Source organism: Crassostrea angulata, chromosome 1 (assembly GCF_025612915.1).
Source record: "Crassostrea angulata isolate pt1a10 chromosome 1, ASM2561291v2, whole genome shotgun sequence".
Lineage (NCBI taxonomy): Eukaryota > Metazoa > Mollusca > Bivalvia > Ostreida > Ostreidae > Magallana > Magallana angulata.
This window is the reverse complement of record NC_069111.1, coordinates 4195521-4215789: the sequence shown is the minus strand read 5'-3', so window position 1 is coordinate 4215789 and position 20269 is coordinate 4195521. Positions and strand designations below refer to the sequence as shown.

The following is a 20269-nucleotide window of genomic DNA, read 5'->3' as shown; positions in this document are numbered from 1 at the left end:
ATAAAATTTCACAGGAACGAAAACAATTTTCTTACGGATATTTATAATGGGAAATGTTTACATCTTTTCTTCATTCGGAAGTAATCGGGATACCTCGCGCAATTTTTTAACGTTATCATCCGGCTGGGCTTATTAATGGCTGATGCAATGCAAAATCCCCGTAGACTTTCAATATTGGGATGTGTATTGAAACCTGAAGCGGTAGAGGGGGGCGTTTCAACACATAATCTGGACATTTTTCATATACATGTAAGTGGATGAACGTAGTTTGAGCACTAAGGTATTTACTATTATTGAAATATCAAACAAAAAGTGGTGAAAGAAAAAACTCGGGACATAGTATAGTATATCTTATAAATTTATGAAACTTTGGAGTGTTTTGAAATTCTTTAACCAAGGAACAACGATGTCTATATATAGATCAGTAATAGGATAAGGTAATGTCAAACATCGAAGACGGTACGAATATTTAAAAAACTGTTTTTATTACAAGTGTAACCGTTAATAATCAAATCAAAGTTTGACGAATCTTTCTGGAATTAAACATAGGTTGTAAATTTACTTTGTATAAAAACTTTCTTCATGGTTACTCAGTGTGAAACATTCTTTACCTTAGACGTTTTACTTTTCCACTAAGCATCCGCTTTCGTTGCCTTTCCTTTACACTACATCTAAATTCATCATGTTCATAAGTGATCATTCGTTCGCATTTTAAAATATTTAATGTCCGTATTCTCGGACTCCATGCTAGGAAATTTAGTTGGATATAAGCTACGTCATTCTTATCCATGATCATGTTGTCGACGTCGCGCGGCCGAAGGAATTTTCACAATCGTTCTTTAAAACGCTCTAAAGTTATACAATATAGGATATTCATGTAATTTTTATATACAGAATTAATTAATTTGTTTGCAAGTTTCTAACTAATGATTATTCCTTTATCGGCACCACTTATAATTTACTCAATTCACTCTCTCTCTTTTCTTTCTCTCATTCAAGTCACGAGCGGCAATGTCTTAACTCCGCCCAGCTACGATCTGATTGAACAAAGGTCAGTCAAAACATTCTGGAGTAAACCCCTATAAACGCTTCAATGTACTTCGCTGTAACTTAAACGATCATGTTTTGATAAGCATATATATTTTTTTATTTATTTACATCGATAACTCTTACTGAGACCATTCGACTTTGTACAAGCAGCACACATAACCTCGGACATCGGGTGTCTCCTGCACCTGGCTGAACCTGTGTATTTGTTTTCATTGGATGGTCAAGCGTCTTTTTTTTTGTCAATAGTCAATGGAAAATTAATGACTTCAATGTAATTGGAAGAAGTATTTGATGAAGCATACAATTTAAATTACAAATTTTTTATTAATTATCTGAAAATTATTTAAACCACTGTTAACGGAAAACAAAGAGTCTTAGAAGTAATTAACACACAGGGATTTGCCTACAATGTACACAGTCATGCAATTACTGGTAATTATTATGGGAATCTATACGCATGGTATTTAATTCGAACAGATTATAATAATCTATACACTGTACGCCGTTACACATGTACGAAGCGCCGGTAATATATACGAATATTGAGTCAAAAAATTAAATCATTTTTATTTTTCTTGTTCTTTTCAATACAATGTGAAATTACTTTCAGAAAAAAATCCGAAATACTAATTACAACTTTCCTTTTCGTGTAATCATTTGATTTTTTTTCTGAGGTACATGTATATATATGTACAGAAAATACTTATTTACGAATGATACGACATAGGAAAACAATAATCGGTTGTTCGTAGAACATTTTATCTTACGAATGTGACTAATTTAATTTTAGATATTTTTCAACATTATCAATGTAAATAATATCAGGTGTATTTACTGTTTGTGTTTTTACATCGTAATCTCTGAAACCAATAAAAATACTAATGTTAGCAGAAAAATCAAATCCCGCCCAATACTGAAAAACCGATTTCAGTTTGCAATCATACGGATTTTATTTTTGGTATTGACTATTGAGTTACGGTAACTTTTTTTCTGGATGATTTTATTATTTATTATTTTATGTAAAAGCACAATTTCAACTGTTACTCAATTATATAACGATTGATGACCTGGGGCTATATATGTTCAGAGCTGTGTGCGCTGAAGCGACACAAGATTCTCGGTCGCACGTGGCGATTGAATTTACACAGACTGACCGAAAAAACAAACGGTTGGGAAAGTGAAACAAAATGTTACACATGAAAAGAAGCCACCAAAAATGATTTTCGATAATTCTTGACAATTAAAAAAATCCAGCGCGAGCTCCTGTCAGCGGGACGGGAGGGGGGGGGGGGGCAGCAATGAGTTCGCTTCTACAAAGAAACGAACGACCATGTAGAAAAACTACAGAAGTGATTAATATGTGACCGATAGAATCTAATCTAAAGTTGTTTAAAATTCATGTGAAAATTTTTATAAAAAAATCATCGAATGCCTCAATTCAGGACATTTTTTTATCGTGCTAGCACATACCGCAAACATGTTACATGGAACTTTGATTATAATTTGATTTTTAAACTACCTTGTACGCTATCTATAAATCAATGCTTAATCAACTGTACAAGTTTAATGAATTTATCTTTTCATCTTAAACGAATATACTAGTTGAAAACATAATAAAATATAGTTGTGTCCGTGCAAAATATGAAACATGAAACATGAACGCGTGATAAGGTACATGTAGAAGAACACAAACCGACCGCGGATTACTTGTCCACTCGCGCCGGTTCTCCTCAGCCATGTGCGAGGGATGATCACCATTTAAAGCTTTACTATTTGTGTGTGTGTGTGTGGGGGGGGGGGGGGGGGTGATTTAAAACATTATATGTACAGTTTTTAAAATATTTTACATAAACAAATTTAACTAACCATTAATTTATGTCTTACGATGTGTACGATTTGGAGTAATATCGCCCATTAATATTCATTTACACTCAAATGTTCAATTGAATAAATACAAGATGGAGCTCCCGTTTTTACGGCTATATTAACTCAAACACGTACATATGCATGTAAGTGTGCGTCGCGATGTGAGAATCTTGTCTATTAAATAACCGCTTAATTACCGCTAGGTAGTGCAGCCGTGGCTGATCTCATCGGCCGTGGGCGAAGGATATATTACGTAAAGGTACATGTACAACGCACAGACAGGCACAGCTCAGAACCCAGGAAGATTTGAAAAGTTTGCAGTATAATGACCATACTCTATCAAATAGAAGTTATTTATTTTAAACTTAAAACCCACAATTGATCTGTGTCTATTATTGCTTTAAATTGAGAATGACATTGCCTTTATTAATTAACTGAACGATTTCTTAATTGACACCCAATCGTTTAATCCATAAAAAATTATGTGTAATCAAAACGAAACCAATTCTTGAGTTTGCAGCTAAATAAACTCATACATGTATATGAGAGACACAGCTCTCGTGTATTAGATAACCGCTGACCGCTAGGTAGTCCAGCCGCGAGCATGGTGACCGATTTTCTCGGCCGCGGGCGAGGGAGAACTTACGTAATGGTACACATACACACAGCTCTGATTCAAGGTAGATTTTAAATGCATGGAGTTAATAAATAAAATGTAATGCATAGAGTTTTTCAATTCCATATTTTGTAGTTTACTAGAAAAGAAAAAGAATGTTTTGTTTTCCAATTGCCGTTTTTAATGATTGTGCACTATAAGAACTCAACAACAATGACTTAAACTCCTTAAAAAAAGCATGTACTCCAACAAAAAAAAAATATTCTTATAAATTATTGCCTCCTGTATAAACCAGCATACTTTCTGCGGCAACTTTATGCCAGTTTTACGCACAAAGACTTTCGTTTACTTGTCAAATAAAACCAGATACATGTCAACATGTAAAGCTTTTTACACTCATACTACACAAATCACTTACAAAATAATATCGTTACGACCTTTATGAGATCCTAACAAACAACTTTTCCAGCGCCAGCCATATCAAAATCCTAACCGTTTTTGAGTTATTAAGCAAAAACTTTTAGGGGCTATTGGTCCTTAATTTAAGGGGACAGCCCTTTTTTATTGGTGTCAAATGAAAGCCCTTGATATTCTGCACAACTTTTATTCTACATGTTTTAACAAATTATTTTTCGTTAAAAAGATATAAAGGAAAATATGTCTAAATTTTTGCAATTTTTTGAAAACTGTTTTTTGACCCCCTACCTTTTTCTAAATAAGGAACGTAATCGAAAAACAAAAACCGATGTGCACCACTACAAAGTCTCTGCTATTCAAATTCGTTGGATTCCTATTCCCTGCTATCATAGTCTCGGAGCCTTTGTCTGGAAACAAAAGACCCTAAAAAATTTTAAAAGGGGAATAACTCTTTAACGAAAAGGGAATTCTAAATTTTATGAATTGCTTAAGATAGTGTTTTGTAAAGTACACTAGTCCTGAAAATTTGAGCAAAAACCGTTCAGAAATGAGCAAGATATGAAGCCTCAAAGTTCGCGTCTAGGAAACCAAAAAAAAAAAGAAAAACTAGAGCAAAGCTCGTTGCAAAGCAACGAGTGGGTTTTCCGCTAATGTCGAAAGCAACGCTAGAAGTACGTCTAAGAAAAAGATAAAAAAAAATCGAATGATTCTTGGTACAACTTAACATGATCCGAATGTTTTTAAGTACGACTTAACCAAAAACCCTTAACCATTTCAAGAACGACTTAACAAAAAAAACCAATGTGTTTAAGTACGACTTAACAAATCTGACTTCATTTTAGGTACAAGTTTACTTTACCTTGAACTAACATCTTTTTTCTTAAGGATGACGTTTACTCAGAATGAAAAAAAAATCCACTGATGATAATGAAAAACCATCTATTGTGTGTTAAAGACCTTTGCTTGTATTGTTATTTTTCACTTTCAGAAAAGTTGGTCAATGACCTATTTTTTGAGTTAATGGCCATTGAATATTTATTGACAAATCAAGAAAAATCCCATAAAATTTTACACTACGATTGAGATTTTCTTAATTATAAAAATATTACAAATAATTAAACACTTTAAAAAATAAGATACAGTTTATGAATGGTAGTGCCACTAAATAAGTACACAACATTAAGATTTCAGCATCAATTTCAAAAAATAATTCAGTCCGAATTTCCTCTATCAGTTTTCAAATCCCTACCCATTTTTAATTCAATTTTACAAAAAATTGAATGATGATAATACAAAAACATTTCTGATCTTGAACTACTTATATCGACCTTAATCTGTTGGCATAAAATTTATATTAGGTCAATGATCAAAATTTTGAGATATGATGACTTTTAGCGTTTTTAAGCATTTTTCAATATTTTTATTATTCGTGCCATAAGATTATTTTAATGAATAAGTGAGGTAAAACCAACGGAAAATATGCAAAATTACGTAGACTTAAATATAAAATCCAAGCTTTTAATATTAGACTACTGCCAAAAAACTTTTAGCAGAAAAACAAAATCTGCAAAATTTAGTCCGAATTTCCTCTGTTTGGCTAAAAGTCAATTTTTGTTTGAGCATAATTCCATAATAAAGTAAAACTATTGAATGTTTTGTCAATAATAATTTATTTCATAAATTCTTTTTGTGTATAGAACAAATTTTACTCATTACATTGAACATTTTAACAATCGGAATTTGAGAACTCAAACCCTGAGTAAATAACATCCTTAACCCAGAATGCAAAATTAAAATTTATGTAAAAAATCAATTTTGTTTAAAACATATTTCTGAGCAAATTTTCCTCTTCACTGCTTTTCAAAGGGTTGACCTTTCGTACTGTGTGCTCGTTGCGTCATTAATGGTCAGAAACTTATCGATGTAAAGTTTACTTTACTGTACCTCTGTGAATATTTTCTATGTAAAATTACTATGAACCAGACAACATTGAAATGGTGAACATTTCAAAGGGCCCCGCTTATGTTATTTCAGAGAATTCTGCTTTGACCTTGACCTATAACTTGAAATTTTTCCAGCTGGCATAGAACTTTTAATTCAATTTCATTCCCCCTAACATACATGCATTTTTGTTCAATCTGACCAAGATTAAGCATATTTGGAAAATAATCTACTATTTAAAACTAATTTTAAAAAGATCTGCTATGACCTTCACATTGACAGACTTGGTTCAAGGTCACTGCACGCCATTAACCAATAAACTCTGTAAAGGTAAAATATTAGCCAAATAGGGGCTAAAAGGAGAGTATATCTATGCTCTTAAAATATGGATTTTTGTGTGATCTGATATGACCTTGACTCTTCATCTACAAATATCATTCGAGGTCATTGCATATATTTTGAACAAAGGCATCATGTGGGTAAAGTATGAGGCTGAATGGAGCAAAGGGAGAGAAGATATACTCCGGACAAGGATTTTTAAAAATATAATTCTGATATGACCTTCACAGTTTCTTTTCACTGAAAATAGGTTCAAGGTCACTACACACCCTTTCACCCTTTACTCAAAAGCTCTGCTTATGTGAAGTCTGAGCCAAATAGGGGTTAGTAGAAATTATATATGCTCTCAAAAAAGGATTTTTGCATGATCCGATATGATCTTCACCCGTTACCTAGAAATTTCATGCAAGGTCACTGCACATCGTTTAACCATAGAGACACTCTGTGAGTATTAGCCAGATTGGACCAAAGGGAAAAAAGATATGCCCCAGACAAGGATTTTATATATATAATTCTGCTATGACCTTAACCTTATACCTAAAAACATGGTTCAAGGTCACTGCACATCCTTCAACAAAAGGAACCCTGTGGATGAGGTATGAGCCAGATTGGGCCAAGGGGAGAGAAGCTATGCTCCTGTCAAGCCATCTCGGATGGACAGACCGACAAATTGATCACTAGAAGGCGCCCGCATAAACATGCCTTTTTATCTAAAATAGTATCCATGCTATCTGCCCATGGTGAATACTCATCAAAACCATTCATTAGCAGAATTTGATTTCCCTCCTTTTTAAGGTGGTATGGGACATCTGTCGATATTAATGTGGATTAAAGTACTACTGTAGAAGCAGAAATATTCGTTGAGGATTTAATTTCGTTATTTTCGTTGATAGTATAAATCAGCGAAATTAAATCCATGACGAATTTTAAACCCGGGTATTAATGATAAAAAAGAGATTACGATATGACGAAATTAAATGCTAACGAAATTGCATTTGGTTTAAAAACAACGAAATTTTGACCCAACGAACATATGTGCTTTTACAGTATATAATTGAAAACTTTTCACCGGTTTAGAATTTTCAAATTTTACAATATTTAACCAAAATAGCTTTTAAAAATATTCGAAAAGGTAAAAATTGTAAAAACCCCAGCGGGATTCGAACTCATGACTTACAGGTTCCTAGTAAACCCTCTAACCCACTGTGCTAAGGAGTTAGGTGACCATTTTTGAGAAGAAACTACATGTACTTATATAATTACACTTTATTTTATTGTTTATTTCGATAAACAATACGTCACAACATGGAAGTGTCCCATGTCACCTTAAACTCGGAACACCTCTGACCTAATAAGATCGCCACATTAAATACAAAGTTTGATTTAACTCTAATTTGTTTATCATCAAGAAATTCTGCATCGCTGACAAATAAAGTTTTCTTCTGTATAATGAAATACCAATTAACTTACTATTTGGACAATAGCAAGTTTATTGTCCCATTCAACAGCTACTATTTCCCTTGGCTTTGCCTCATTAAATATTTGCTGTCTTGGGGGACAATAAACTTGCTATTGTCCTCATACCCAGTAAATACTAAATAGGCATATAATATCCCATCCACCTACATTTCATGTTATATAACCTCCCGTTTGTAACCTTCAATTTCACTGTAAAGTCAACATATCTGTCAAAGCCGCAAGTTTCACAATTTATTTCTGCTTCTCATGTACTTAAAATTAGGGGCCTTAATATTGCTTACCAATTCCAACAAGAGACATCCCTCTAACTATTGGTAATCATTAAAATTCATTTCATGAATCTACGCAACAATGATAAACCTTCAAGTACAGTCACTCTCAATTTTACAAAAATATTGACGGTACTTTATCCGAAACTGTTCCTTGTATCTTTAACTTAGTACACTAACATTTTTATGAAAAGACGGTTTGTCTTAGAATAAGAAAGCTAATGCAATTTTGAGAAAAAGAATACCACATATTGCCAATTCCATTGAGGTTTAATAAAAATATGGCCATTTAAGTGAACCCACCATTTCCAATTTCCTTTAGTAAACACAGATTTACAGGGTTCTCCATAGTAAAACATCTTTATCTGACCTTTTAGAGGTCAACTTTTGTTCAACCACCTTTAAAAAGAAACCTTATTCAATACAACATATGCCTACATGATATAATCATGATAAAAGCTTCACATCACTTAGAAATACCCTTACATGTATACCCCCACCCCCCAATCTTTTGATTTTCATAAAAAGTCATGGTTTGAAATGTTTTACCTAATTTTATGAAACATGTGGCAATTTCCTTGAGTCATTTCTCACACATATTTGAAAACAATCATCAATGATTCTAAAATGTGATCTTTATTTGTTTATTGTATGATTTGTACCATTTTAATTAACAAATAGACAGCTGTCCTGCTTGTGATTTCTTGTTTTCATGAAAAAAGTAAGCTAACAATCATATTTAGTGAATATCTAATCTATTCTGATTTCTAGTCTTCTTCTAACCATGCTAAAACAGTAAGTTACAACCTACAAGTTAGACATCTGCCTTAAATTAGAATTAAATTCAAACACCCAGGTAGCTGGAGACAGAGTTGATTTCAATGAAAAATGTTCAAATTTGACATGTTTTTCTACTTTTTTATGCATATATACCTTAGAAAGGTAGAAATAGGTTGTTTCTTGTTCATTTCAAAAGTAATTATCATAGCAGATGTTATTTCAAAGTCAAATGTACATTTACATATCCTACATGTAATCTTAATGCAGACAATTAAATAGAGGGGGGGGGGGTTCAATTATGTAAACACATCTAAATATCTTTATGAAATAAAAAATAAAGGAAACATAATTGTATACTTTTATTGAAAAACAAATTTTCACAGCAATTATGAATTTCTTTAAACAGCCTTAATTTTGTTTTCATAATTTCTTATCAAACACAAACCACAACATGGCATGATGCTTTCTTCAAGTTCCATTATTGTTCATGCATTATCGGATTTAATTTGAATTACCAGTAAATAGTCTGTAGAACACAAGGAATATGCATGTGGATAGAGGTGACAGGTTAATCTCAGGAGCTGACCCACAAGAATCAACAGGTACCGGTAAAAGCCATGTGGTAACAAGAGTCTGTTTTGAGCTGAAATAAATAAAAAAAATAATTAGCTGTGTTTACATACATGTACTAGTAATAGCTGTGTTTACATTAACATATGCATAGTATTTCTGTAAAAAATACACTGACCATGCAGTGTAATAAGTATGACATATCCCAATACATGACATAACATTTAGGCAGTACAAGATCAAAAATTTGCATATCAAGTCATAATATAATATTAAAAAATTTTCATAGGTATAAACACTTATCAAATTGAGAAAGAGAGAGAGTTTGAGAGAGAGAGAGAGTTTATTACCATACTTGTAGTGCAACAGTCAATATTTCAATTCGTAAATTACAAATGAATATTACCCACCGAACAGCGTCAAAGTACATGTACTGGTATTAGCTTCTGGTATACCATTTTTTATCAATTCTACTGTGTATTTTTTGTTTGCAAATAAATTTAGCGATGGTTTTTGTTTATTTTCTTATAAATTACATGTTTTAAAAACAATACTACGTGTAATAAGCATAAAACATGTATGAGTAAACTTAATGAAGAATTTTTAATAGATTATTTTTCAAAGAATGTGGTACATTACATGTATGTCAATCTTTATAAAACTAGCGTATATTTCGTGCGCCATAAATTGCAAGTTTTTTGTAAATATCATTTACTTGCATGATAGGTATATATGGTCTAACCAAAATTTTCTTCATAAAGCTACAGCTGTATGTACCACATATATGTTTTGTCACAAGTATACATTTTTAAAAAAAATACCCAAATTCCAACAGTTTAAATAAACTCAACTCATTCTCTGATAAGTTCATTGTGTTTTGTGCGTGCATATCTTATTTGTCTGCTGCAACAGCAGCCAATCAGCGGTAAGCTGAATCCACAAAAAGAAAGTTTGCGTTTTAGGAGGGGGTAAATTGTTTATGCGACACTGTCAAGAAAACCACACCAAATACAGTAATAACAAGAAACATAAATATTCACTTAAATGTATTCTGTTGTAAAGTAAAGGTTTTTAACACTTATTGCATCTTGCAAAACATGTGATGACCTTAATCATCTGTCATATATCTGATATACATGTATATGTAAAAGATGGGAGAAATAACGACGGAACAAAGTGGGATTCGAACCTGGCCCTCTGAATATCTAGTCAAGTGCTCTACCAACTGAGCTACATGTATCTGGCACCGGTATTCAAACCAGTCTGACCGTCACATTCCTCCCCCTTAAATGATCTTCACCCTCAAAGATCATCCCTGGCAGGATCGAGTTAACCTGTTAGTTCCAGGGGTTGGTCACAACACCAATATTGTAACAGGATGGGAGAAATAATGAAGGGATTTGAACCTGGGCCCCCTGAATCTCTAGTCAGGTGCTCTACCAACTGAGCTATCTGGCACTGGTATTCAAACTGGTCTGATCGTCACATATATAAAGAATTATTTTAAACAATGTTGTTCAATTAAAAATAACACTCGCAACCTTCAGTTTTTGTCTGTAATTAATCAATATTGGCGTGCGATCAGTTCTCGCCGAGTACTATTTCTCACCAGTGCATTGTTACGTCATTTTATCAACACATAAAATTATATACGAAAATATGATGTAACAGTGCACCAGCGAGAAATGGTCCTCGGCGAGAACTGCTCGCACGCCAGTACTGCCAGTAGTCAGATTAAAAAAAGAGAATAAAAAATTACATTTAAAACATTAACAAGGACAATTTAAGTACACATCATAACTGCTAAACAAGAAAAATTATGTGAACTGGTAGAATGGTAGGCATAGTTCTAACTTGTAACCTACATGTACAAGTACATGTACCGGGTACCCGTTGGTCTGCTATACCTCTTTAATGATACAATGATCGGCATCATAAAGATATTAAAGTCATGTTTTAACTCTGAAGTCTGAAGTATACAATTTTATTTACTTGAAGTTATGTCTACAGGGTATTCATGACTACATTTGGAGTCCTCTGCACAAGAAGATATGATATGTTTCTAATTAGACCCTGCTTTGAATTTTGAGTTGAAAATTCACAATCTGTTATTTTTTAAATAGATAAATTCAGTTACCCTTTCCAGTCCCCCATGAACCTCGAGCGAGTCTAAACACCCATGAAACATGTAAAAATTACACGTTAGTAAACAAACACCCACACCATAACAAAAACATCTAACAGTGTGCACGTACTTACATGTACATCTATACTACAGTGTATATACTAAATTTTAACCAGTTAACAAGAAACTTTAAAAGGAGTAAAAGCCTCACCTTCTTCAGTAACATCCACATAAATCACACACTTTAATGTCCATCTTTTCTCCTTTATTACTCGTAGCTTATCAACGGCTGATCGTCGACAGAAGTGTGGCTGTCAGAATTTCCTCGTAAACGATTCACACGAGAAAAATATCCCCCTTAAACAAATATGTAGTATTGTTCCCTGTGCATGTTCATATGTTTCACAGCAAATTGAAAATGCATGTGTACACCGAAAGAATACACAACTTCTCTTCTGCATTACGGCTCTCTCTTTTCTACAATGCCGTTCGTTACTGTTTACATTCGGCGCGCGCGCGCGGGGGTCACAAACAGGGGCGCCCCGACAAATAGTTGCACATAGAACGTTTAAATAATGTGTGTTCATTGAATTCATAAATATATAGATGAAAAAAATGAAATTGAATCACAACAATTCATCTAAGACGCAACACAACGTAATGCAGTAAATGCCTGGGCCTTAAAGTGGCATTTGTTCGCTTGTGTGTCTATGTAGACATATTAACTCGTTCGTGTACGATTCTCACATATTTGTTTTATGAAATTTGAAAAAGAATATAGGACAGAATTTGTTTAATTTGATACCAAATGACATTATTTAATATATTAACAATAACTAAATTAATTTTTTTTCATAAAATGATAACGATTTTTGCTATCAGAAAAATACGTGTATGAGCTGCTGACCCCTAATTATAGGGGCCAGCCCTTTTTTCTTAATTTTAAATGAAAGCTCTCGTTATTCTAAACAACTTTTGTTCTATATGTATTAACAAAATATTTTTAGTTTAAAGGTTATAATACAAAAAGCAACAAAATTTCAGCCCCGAAAAAATCTTAAACTTTGGCGACAAATAGCTCAAAAGCTAACAAAGAAATTTCCAAAATTTTCATGCCAGCAAAATTATAAAATGTTACCGACAATTTCGCCAAATTTCATGCATCTATCATTTGTAGTTCCCGAGATCAACTCTGGACAAAAGACCCCCCAATTTTCAATTAAAGGGCAATAACTCATAACCGGAAGTGAATTTTAAAAATTTGAAAAAAAGTCTAGAGATATTAATATCATCTACATACCCTGAAAGTTTCATAGCAATCAGACAAAAAATGTTCGAGAAATCTCGTGCACAAAATTTGCGGGAAAAAAAAAAAAATAATAACTAGAGCAAAGCTCGTTGCAAAGCAACGAGTGGGTTTTCCGCTAATGTCGAAAGCAACGCTAGAAGTACGTCTAAGAAGCAGAGTTCTTAATCTAGTAACAGAAACCTAAGTACAAAAAGATAAAAAAAATCGAATGATTCTTGGTACAACTTAACATGATCCGAATGTTTTAAGTACGACTTAACCAAAAACCCTTAACCATTTTAAGAACGACTTAACAAAAAAACCAATGTGTTTAAGTACGACTTAACAAATTTGACTTCATTTTAGGTACAAGTTTACTTTACCTTGAACTAACATCTTTTTTCTTAACCCAGAATGCAAAATTAAAATTTATGTAAAAAATCAATTTTGTTTAAAACATAATTCTGAGCAACTTTTCCTCTTCACTGCTTTTCAAAAGGTTGACCTTTCGTACTGTGTGTTCGTTGCGTCATTAATTGTCAGAAACTTATCGATGTTAAGTTTACTTTACTGTATTTCTTTGAATATTTTCTATGTAAAATTACTATGAACCAGACAACATTGAAATGGTGAACATTTCAAAGGGCCCCGCTTATGTTATTTCAGAGAATTCTGCTTTGACCTTGACCTATAACTTGAAATTTTTCCAGCTGGCATAGAACTTTTAATTCAATTTCATTCCCCCTAACATACATGCATTTTTGTTCAATCTGACCAAGATTAAGCATATTTGGAAAATAATCTACTATTTAAAACTAATTTTAAAAAGATCTGCTATGACCTTCACATTGACAGACTTGGTTCAAGGTCACTGCACGCCATTAACCAATAAACTCTGTAAAGGTAAAATATTAGCCAAATAGGGGCTAAAAGGAGAGTATATCTATGCTCTTAAAATATGGATTTTTGTGTGATCTGATATGACCTTGACTCTTCATCTACAAATATCATTCGAGGTCATTGCATATATTTTGAACAAAGGCATCATGTGGGTAAAGTATGAGGCTGAATGGAGCAAAGGGAGAGAAGATATACTCCGGACAAGGATTTTTAAAAATATAATTCTGATATGACCTTCACAGTTTCTTTTCACTGAAAATAGGTTCAAGGTCACTAAACACCCTTTCACCCTTTACTCAAAAGCTCTGCTTATGTGAAGTCTGAGCCAAATAGGGGTTAGTAGAAATTATATATGCTCTCAAAAAAGGATTTTTGCATGATCCGATATGATCTTCACCCGTTACCTAGAAATTTCATGCAAGGTCACTGCACATCGTTTAACCATAGAGACACTCTGTGAGTATTAGCCAGATTGGACCAAAGGGAAAAAAGATATGCCCCAGACAAGGATTTTATATATATAATTCTGCTATAACCTTAACCTTATACCTAAAAACATGGTTCAAGGTCACTGCACATCCTTCAACCAAAGGAACCCTGTGGATGAGGTATGAGCCAGATTGGGCCAAGGGGAGAGAAGCTATGCTCCTGTCAAGCCATCTCGGATGGACAGACCGACAAATTGATCACTAGAAGGCGCCCTCATAAACATGCCTTTTTATCTAAAATAGTATCCATGCTATCTGACCATGGTGAATAGTCATCAAAACCATTCATTAGCAGAATTTGATTTCCCTCCTTTTTAAGGTGGTATGGGACATCTGTCGATATTAATGTGGATTAAAGTACTATATAATTGAAAACTTTTCACCGGTTTAGAATTTTCAAATTTTACAATATTTAACCAAAAAATAGCTTTTAAAAATATTTGAAAAGGTAAAAATTGTAAAAACCCCAGCGGGATTCGAACTCATGACTTACAGGTTCCTAGTAAACCCTCTAACCCACTGTGCTAAGGAGTTAGGTGACCATTTTTGAGAAGAAACTACAAGTACTTATATAATTACACTTTATTTTATTGTTTATTTCGATAAACAATACGTCACAACATGGAAGTGTCCCATATCACCTTAAACTCGGAACACCTCTGACCTAATAAGATCGCCACATTAAATACAAAGTTTGATTTAACTCTAATTTGTTTATCATCAAGAAATTCTGCATCGCTGACAAATAAAGTTTTCTTCTGTATAATGAAATACCAATTAACTGACTATTCGGACAATAGCAAGTTTATTGTCCCATTCAACAGCTACTATTTCCCTTGGCTTTGCCTCATTAAATATTTGCTGTCTTGGGGGACAATAAACTTGCTATTGTCCTCATACCCAGTAAATACTAAATAGGCATATAATATCCCATCCACCTACATTTCATGTTATATAACCTCCCGTTTGTAACCTTCAATTTCACTGTAAAGTCAACATATCTGTCATAGCCGCAAGGTTCACAATTTATTTCTGCTTCTCATGTACTTAAAATTAGGGGCCTTAATATTGCTTACCAATTCCAACAAGACACATCCCTCTAACTATTGGAAATCATTAAAATTCATTTCATGAATCTACGCAACAATGATAAACCTTCAAGTACAGTCACTCTCAATTTTACAAAAATATTGACGGTACTTTATCCGAAACTGTTCCTTGTGTCTTTAACTTAGTACACTAACATTTTTATGAAAAGACGGTTTGTCTTAGAATAAGAAAGCTAATGCAATTCTGAGAAGAAGAATACCACATATTGCCAATTCCATTGAGGTTTAATAAAAATATGGCCATTTAAGTGAACCCACCATTTCCAATTTCCTTTAGTAAACACAGATTTACAGGGTTCTCCATAGTAAAAACATCTTTATCTGACCTTTTAGAGGTCAACTTTTGTTCAACCACCTTTAAAAAGAAACCTTATTCAATACAACATATGCCTACATGATATAATCATGATAAAAGCTTCACATCACTTAGAAATACCCTTACATGTATACCCCCCACCCCCCAATCTTTTGATTTTCATAAAAAGTCATGGTTTGAAATGTTTTACCTAATTTTATGAAACATGTGGCAATTTCCTTGAGTCATTTCTCACACATATTTGAAAACAATCATCAATGATTCTAAAATGTGATCTTTATTTGTTTATTGTATGATTTGTACCATTTTAATTAACAAATAGACAGCTGTCCTGCTTGTGATTTCTTTTTTTCATGAAAAAAGTAAGCTAACAATCATATTTAGTGAATATCTAATCTATTCTGATTTCTAGTCTTCTTCTAACCATGCTAAAACAGTAAGTTACAACCTACAAGTTAGACATCTGCCTTAAATTAGAATTAAATTCAAACACACCCAGGTAGCTGGAGACAGAGTTGATTTCAATGAAAAATGTTCAAATTTGACATGTTTTTCTACTTTTTTATGCATATATACCTTAGAAAGGTAGAAATAGGTTGTTTCTTGTTCATTTCAAAAGTAATTATCATAGCAGATGTTATTTCAAAGTCAAATGTACATTTACATATCCTACATGTAATCTTAATGCAGACAATTAAATAGAGGGGGGGGGGGTTTCAATTATGTAAACACATCTAAATATCTTTATGAAATAAAAAATAAAGGAAACATAATTGTATACTTTTATTGAAAAACAAATTTTCACAGCAATTATGAATTTCTTTAAACAGCCTTAATTTTGTTTTCATAATTTCTTATCAAACACAAACCACAACATGGCATGATGCTTTCTTCAAGTTCCATTATTGTTCATGCATTATCGGATTTAATTTGAATTACCAGTAAATAGTCTGTAGAACACAAGGAATATGCATGTGGATAGAGGTGACAGGTTAATCTCAGGAGCTGACCCACAAGAATCAACAGGTACCGGTAAAAGCCATGTGGTAACAAGAGTCTGTTTTGAGCTGAAATAAATAAAAAAAATAATTAGCTGTGTTTACATACATGTACTAGTAATAGCTGTGTTTACATTAACATATGCATAGTATTTCTGTAAAAAATACACTGACCATGCAGTGTAATAAGTATGACATATCCCAATACATGACATAACATTTAGGCAGTACAAGATCAAAAATTTGCATATCAAGTCATAATATAATATTAAAAAATTTTCATAGGTATAAACACTTATCAAATTGAGAAAGAGAGAGAGTTTGAGAGAGAGAGAGTTTATTACCATACTTGTAGTGCAACAGTCAATATTTCAATTCGTAAATTACAAACGAATATTACCCACCGAACAGCGTCAAAGTACATGTACTGGTATTAGCTTCTGGTATACCATTTTTTATCAATTCTACTGTGTATTTTTTGTTTGCAAATAAATTTAGCGAGGGTTTTTGTTTATTTTCTTATAAATTACATGTTTTAAAAACAATACTACATGTAATAAGCATAAAACATGTATGAGTAAACTTAATGAAGAATTTTTAATAGATTATTTTTCAAAGAATGTGGTACATTACATGTATGTAAATCTTTATAAAACTAGCGTATATTTCGTGCGCCATAAATTGCAAGTTTTTTGTAAATATCATTTACTTGCATGATAGGTATATATGGTCTAACCAAAATTTTCTTCATAAAGCTACAGCTGTATGTAGTTGTACCACATATATGTTTTGTCACAAGTATACATTTTAAAAAAAAATACCCAAATTCCAACAGTTTAAATAAACTCAACTCATTCTCTGATAAGTTCATTGTGTTTTGTGCGTGCATATCTTATTTGTCTGCTGCAACAGCAGCCAATCAGCGGTAAGCTGAATCCACAAAAAGAAAGTTTGTGTTTTAGGAGCGGGTAAATTGTTTATGCGACACTGTCAAGAAAACCACACCAAATAATAACAAGAAACATAAATATTCACTTAAATGTATTCTGTTGTAAAGTAAAGGTTTTTAACACTTATTGCATCTTGCAAAACATGTGATGACCTTAATCATCTGTCATATATCTGATATACATGTATATGTAAAAGATGGGAGAAATAACGACGGAACAAAGTGGGATTCGAACCTGGCCCTCTGAATCTCTAGTCAAGTGCTCTACCAACTGAGCTACATGTATCTGGCACCGGTATTCAAACCAGTCTGACCGCCACATTCCTCCCCCTTAAATGATCTTCACCCTCGAAGATCATCCCTGGCAGGATCGAGTTAACCTGTTAGTTCCAGGGGTTGGTCACAACACCAATATTGTAACAGGATGGGAGAAATAATGAAGGGATTTGAACCTGGGCCCCCTGAATCTCTAGTCAGGTGCTCTACCAACTGAGCTATCTGGCACTGGTATTCAAACCGGTCTGATCGTCACATATATAAAGAATTATTTTAAACAATGTTGTTCAATTAAAAATAACACTCGCAACCTTCAGTTTTTGTCTGTAATTAATCAATATTGGCGTGCGATCAGTTCTCGCCGAGTACCATTTCTCACCAGTGCATTGTTACGTCATTTTATCAACACATAAAATTATATACGAAAATATGATGTAACAGTGCACCAGTGAGAAATGGTCCTCGGCGAGAACTGATCGCACGCCAGTACTGCCAGTAGTCAGATTAAAAAAAGAGAATAAAAAATTACATTTAAAACATTAACAAGGACAATTTAAGTACACATCATAACTGCTAAACAAGAAAAATTATGTGAACTGGTAGAATGGTAGGCATAGTTCTAACTTGTAACCTACATGTACAAGTACATGTACCGGGTACCCGTTGGTCTGCTATACCTCTTTAATGATACAATGATCGGCATCATAAAGATATTAAAGTCATGTTTTAACTCTGAAGTCTGAAGTAACCAATTTTATTTACTTGAAGTTATGTCTACAGGGTATTCATGACTACATTTGGAGTCCTCTGCACAAGAATATATGATATGTTTCTAATTAGACCCTGCTTTGAATTTTGAGTTGAAAATTCACAATCTGTTATTTTTTTAAATAGATAAATTCAGTTACCCTTTCCAGTCCCCCATGAACCTCGAGCGAGTCTAAACACCCATGAAACATGTAAAAATTACACGTTAGTAAACAAACACCCACACCATAACAAAAACATCTAACAGTGTGCACGTACTTACATGTACATCTATACTATATACTAAATTTTAACCAGTTAACAAGAAACTTTAAAAGGAGTAAAAGCCTCACCTTCTTCAGTAACATCCACATAAATCACACACTTTAATGTCCATCTTTTCTCCTTTATTACTCGTAGCTTATCAACGGCTGATCGTCGACAGAAGTGTGGCTGTCAGAATTTCCTCGTAACCGATTCACACGAGAAAAATATCCTCCTTAAACAAATATGTAGTATTGTTCCCTGTGCATGTTCATATGTTACACAGCAAATTGAAAATGCATGTGTACACCGAAAGAATACACAACTTCTCTTCTGCATTACGGCTCTCTCTTTTCTACAATGCCGTTCGTTACTGTTTACATTCGGCGCGCGCGCGCGGGGGTCACAAACAGGGGCGCCCCGACAAATAGTTGCACATAGAACGTTTAAATAATGTGTGTTCATTGAATTCATAAATGATATAGATGAAAAAAATGAAATTGAATCACAACAATTTATCTAAGACGCAACACAACGTAATGCAGTAAATGCCTGGGCTTAATGTGGCATTTGTTCGCTTGTGTGTCTATGTAGACATATTAACTCGTTCATGTACGATTCTCACATATTTTTTTTATGAAATTTGAAACAAAATATAGGACAGAACTTGTTTAATTTGATACCAAATGACATTATTTAATATATTAACAATAACTAAATTAATTTTTTTTCATAAAATGATAACGATTTTTGCTATCAGAAAAATACGTGTATGAGCTGCTGACCCCTAATTATAGGGGCCAGCCCTTTTTTCTTAATTTTAAATGAAAGCTCTCGTTATTCTAAACAACTTTTGTTCTATATGTATTAACAAAATATTTTTAGTTTAAAGGTTATAATACAAAAAGCAACAAAATTTCAGCCCCGAAAAAATCTTAAACTTTGGCGACAAATAGCTCAAAAACTAACAAAGAAATTACCAAACTTTTTATGCCAGCAAAATTATAAAATGTTACCGACAATTTCGCTAAATTTCATGCATCTATCATCTGTAGTTCCCGAGATCAACTCTGGACAAAAGACCCCCCAATTTTCAATTAAAGGGCAATAACTCATAACCGGAAGTGAATTTTAAAAATTTGAAAAAAAAGTCTAGAGATATTAATATCATCTACATACCCTGAAAGTTTCATAGCAATCAGACAAAAAATGTTCGAGAAATCTCGTGCACAAAATTTGCGGGAAAAAAAAAAAATAATAATAAGAAACAGTAGAATAACAGAAGGGTTTTCCGTTGAAAAACGGAAAACCCTAATAAGAAACAGTAGAATAACAGAAGGGTTTTCCGTTGAAAAACGGAAAACCCTAATAAGAAAAATCTTAACCCGCACAATAATAGAAAGGTCTTCCGTTTCCAACGGAAGACCTTAACTAGCACTATATAACAAGAATAACAAGTAATAACTAGACTTTGACCCGTGC

The 20269-nt window shown here is 33.1% G+C and overlaps 2 long non-coding RNA genes across 2 annotated transcripts; both read right to left on the bottom strand.

Moving 5' to 3' along the window:
* Positions 1-9101: 9101 nt before the first annotated feature.
* LOC128156357 (uncharacterized) lies at positions 9102-12123 on the bottom strand. The gene is made up of 2 exons (XR_008239706.1): positions 11664-12123; positions 9102-9400 (listed from the first exon to the last, which is right to left on the bottom strand). It is a non-coding gene; the product is annotated as an uncharacterized LOC128156357 (long non-coding RNA).
* Positions 12124-16321: 4198 nt separating this feature from the next.
* On the bottom strand, positions 16322-19454 carry LOC128157042 (uncharacterized). The gene is made up of 2 exons (XR_008239787.1): positions 18877-19454; positions 16322-16620 (listed from the first exon to the last, which is right to left on the bottom strand). It is a non-coding gene; the product is annotated as an uncharacterized LOC128157042 (long non-coding RNA).
* Positions 19455-20269: the final 815 nt, after the last annotated feature.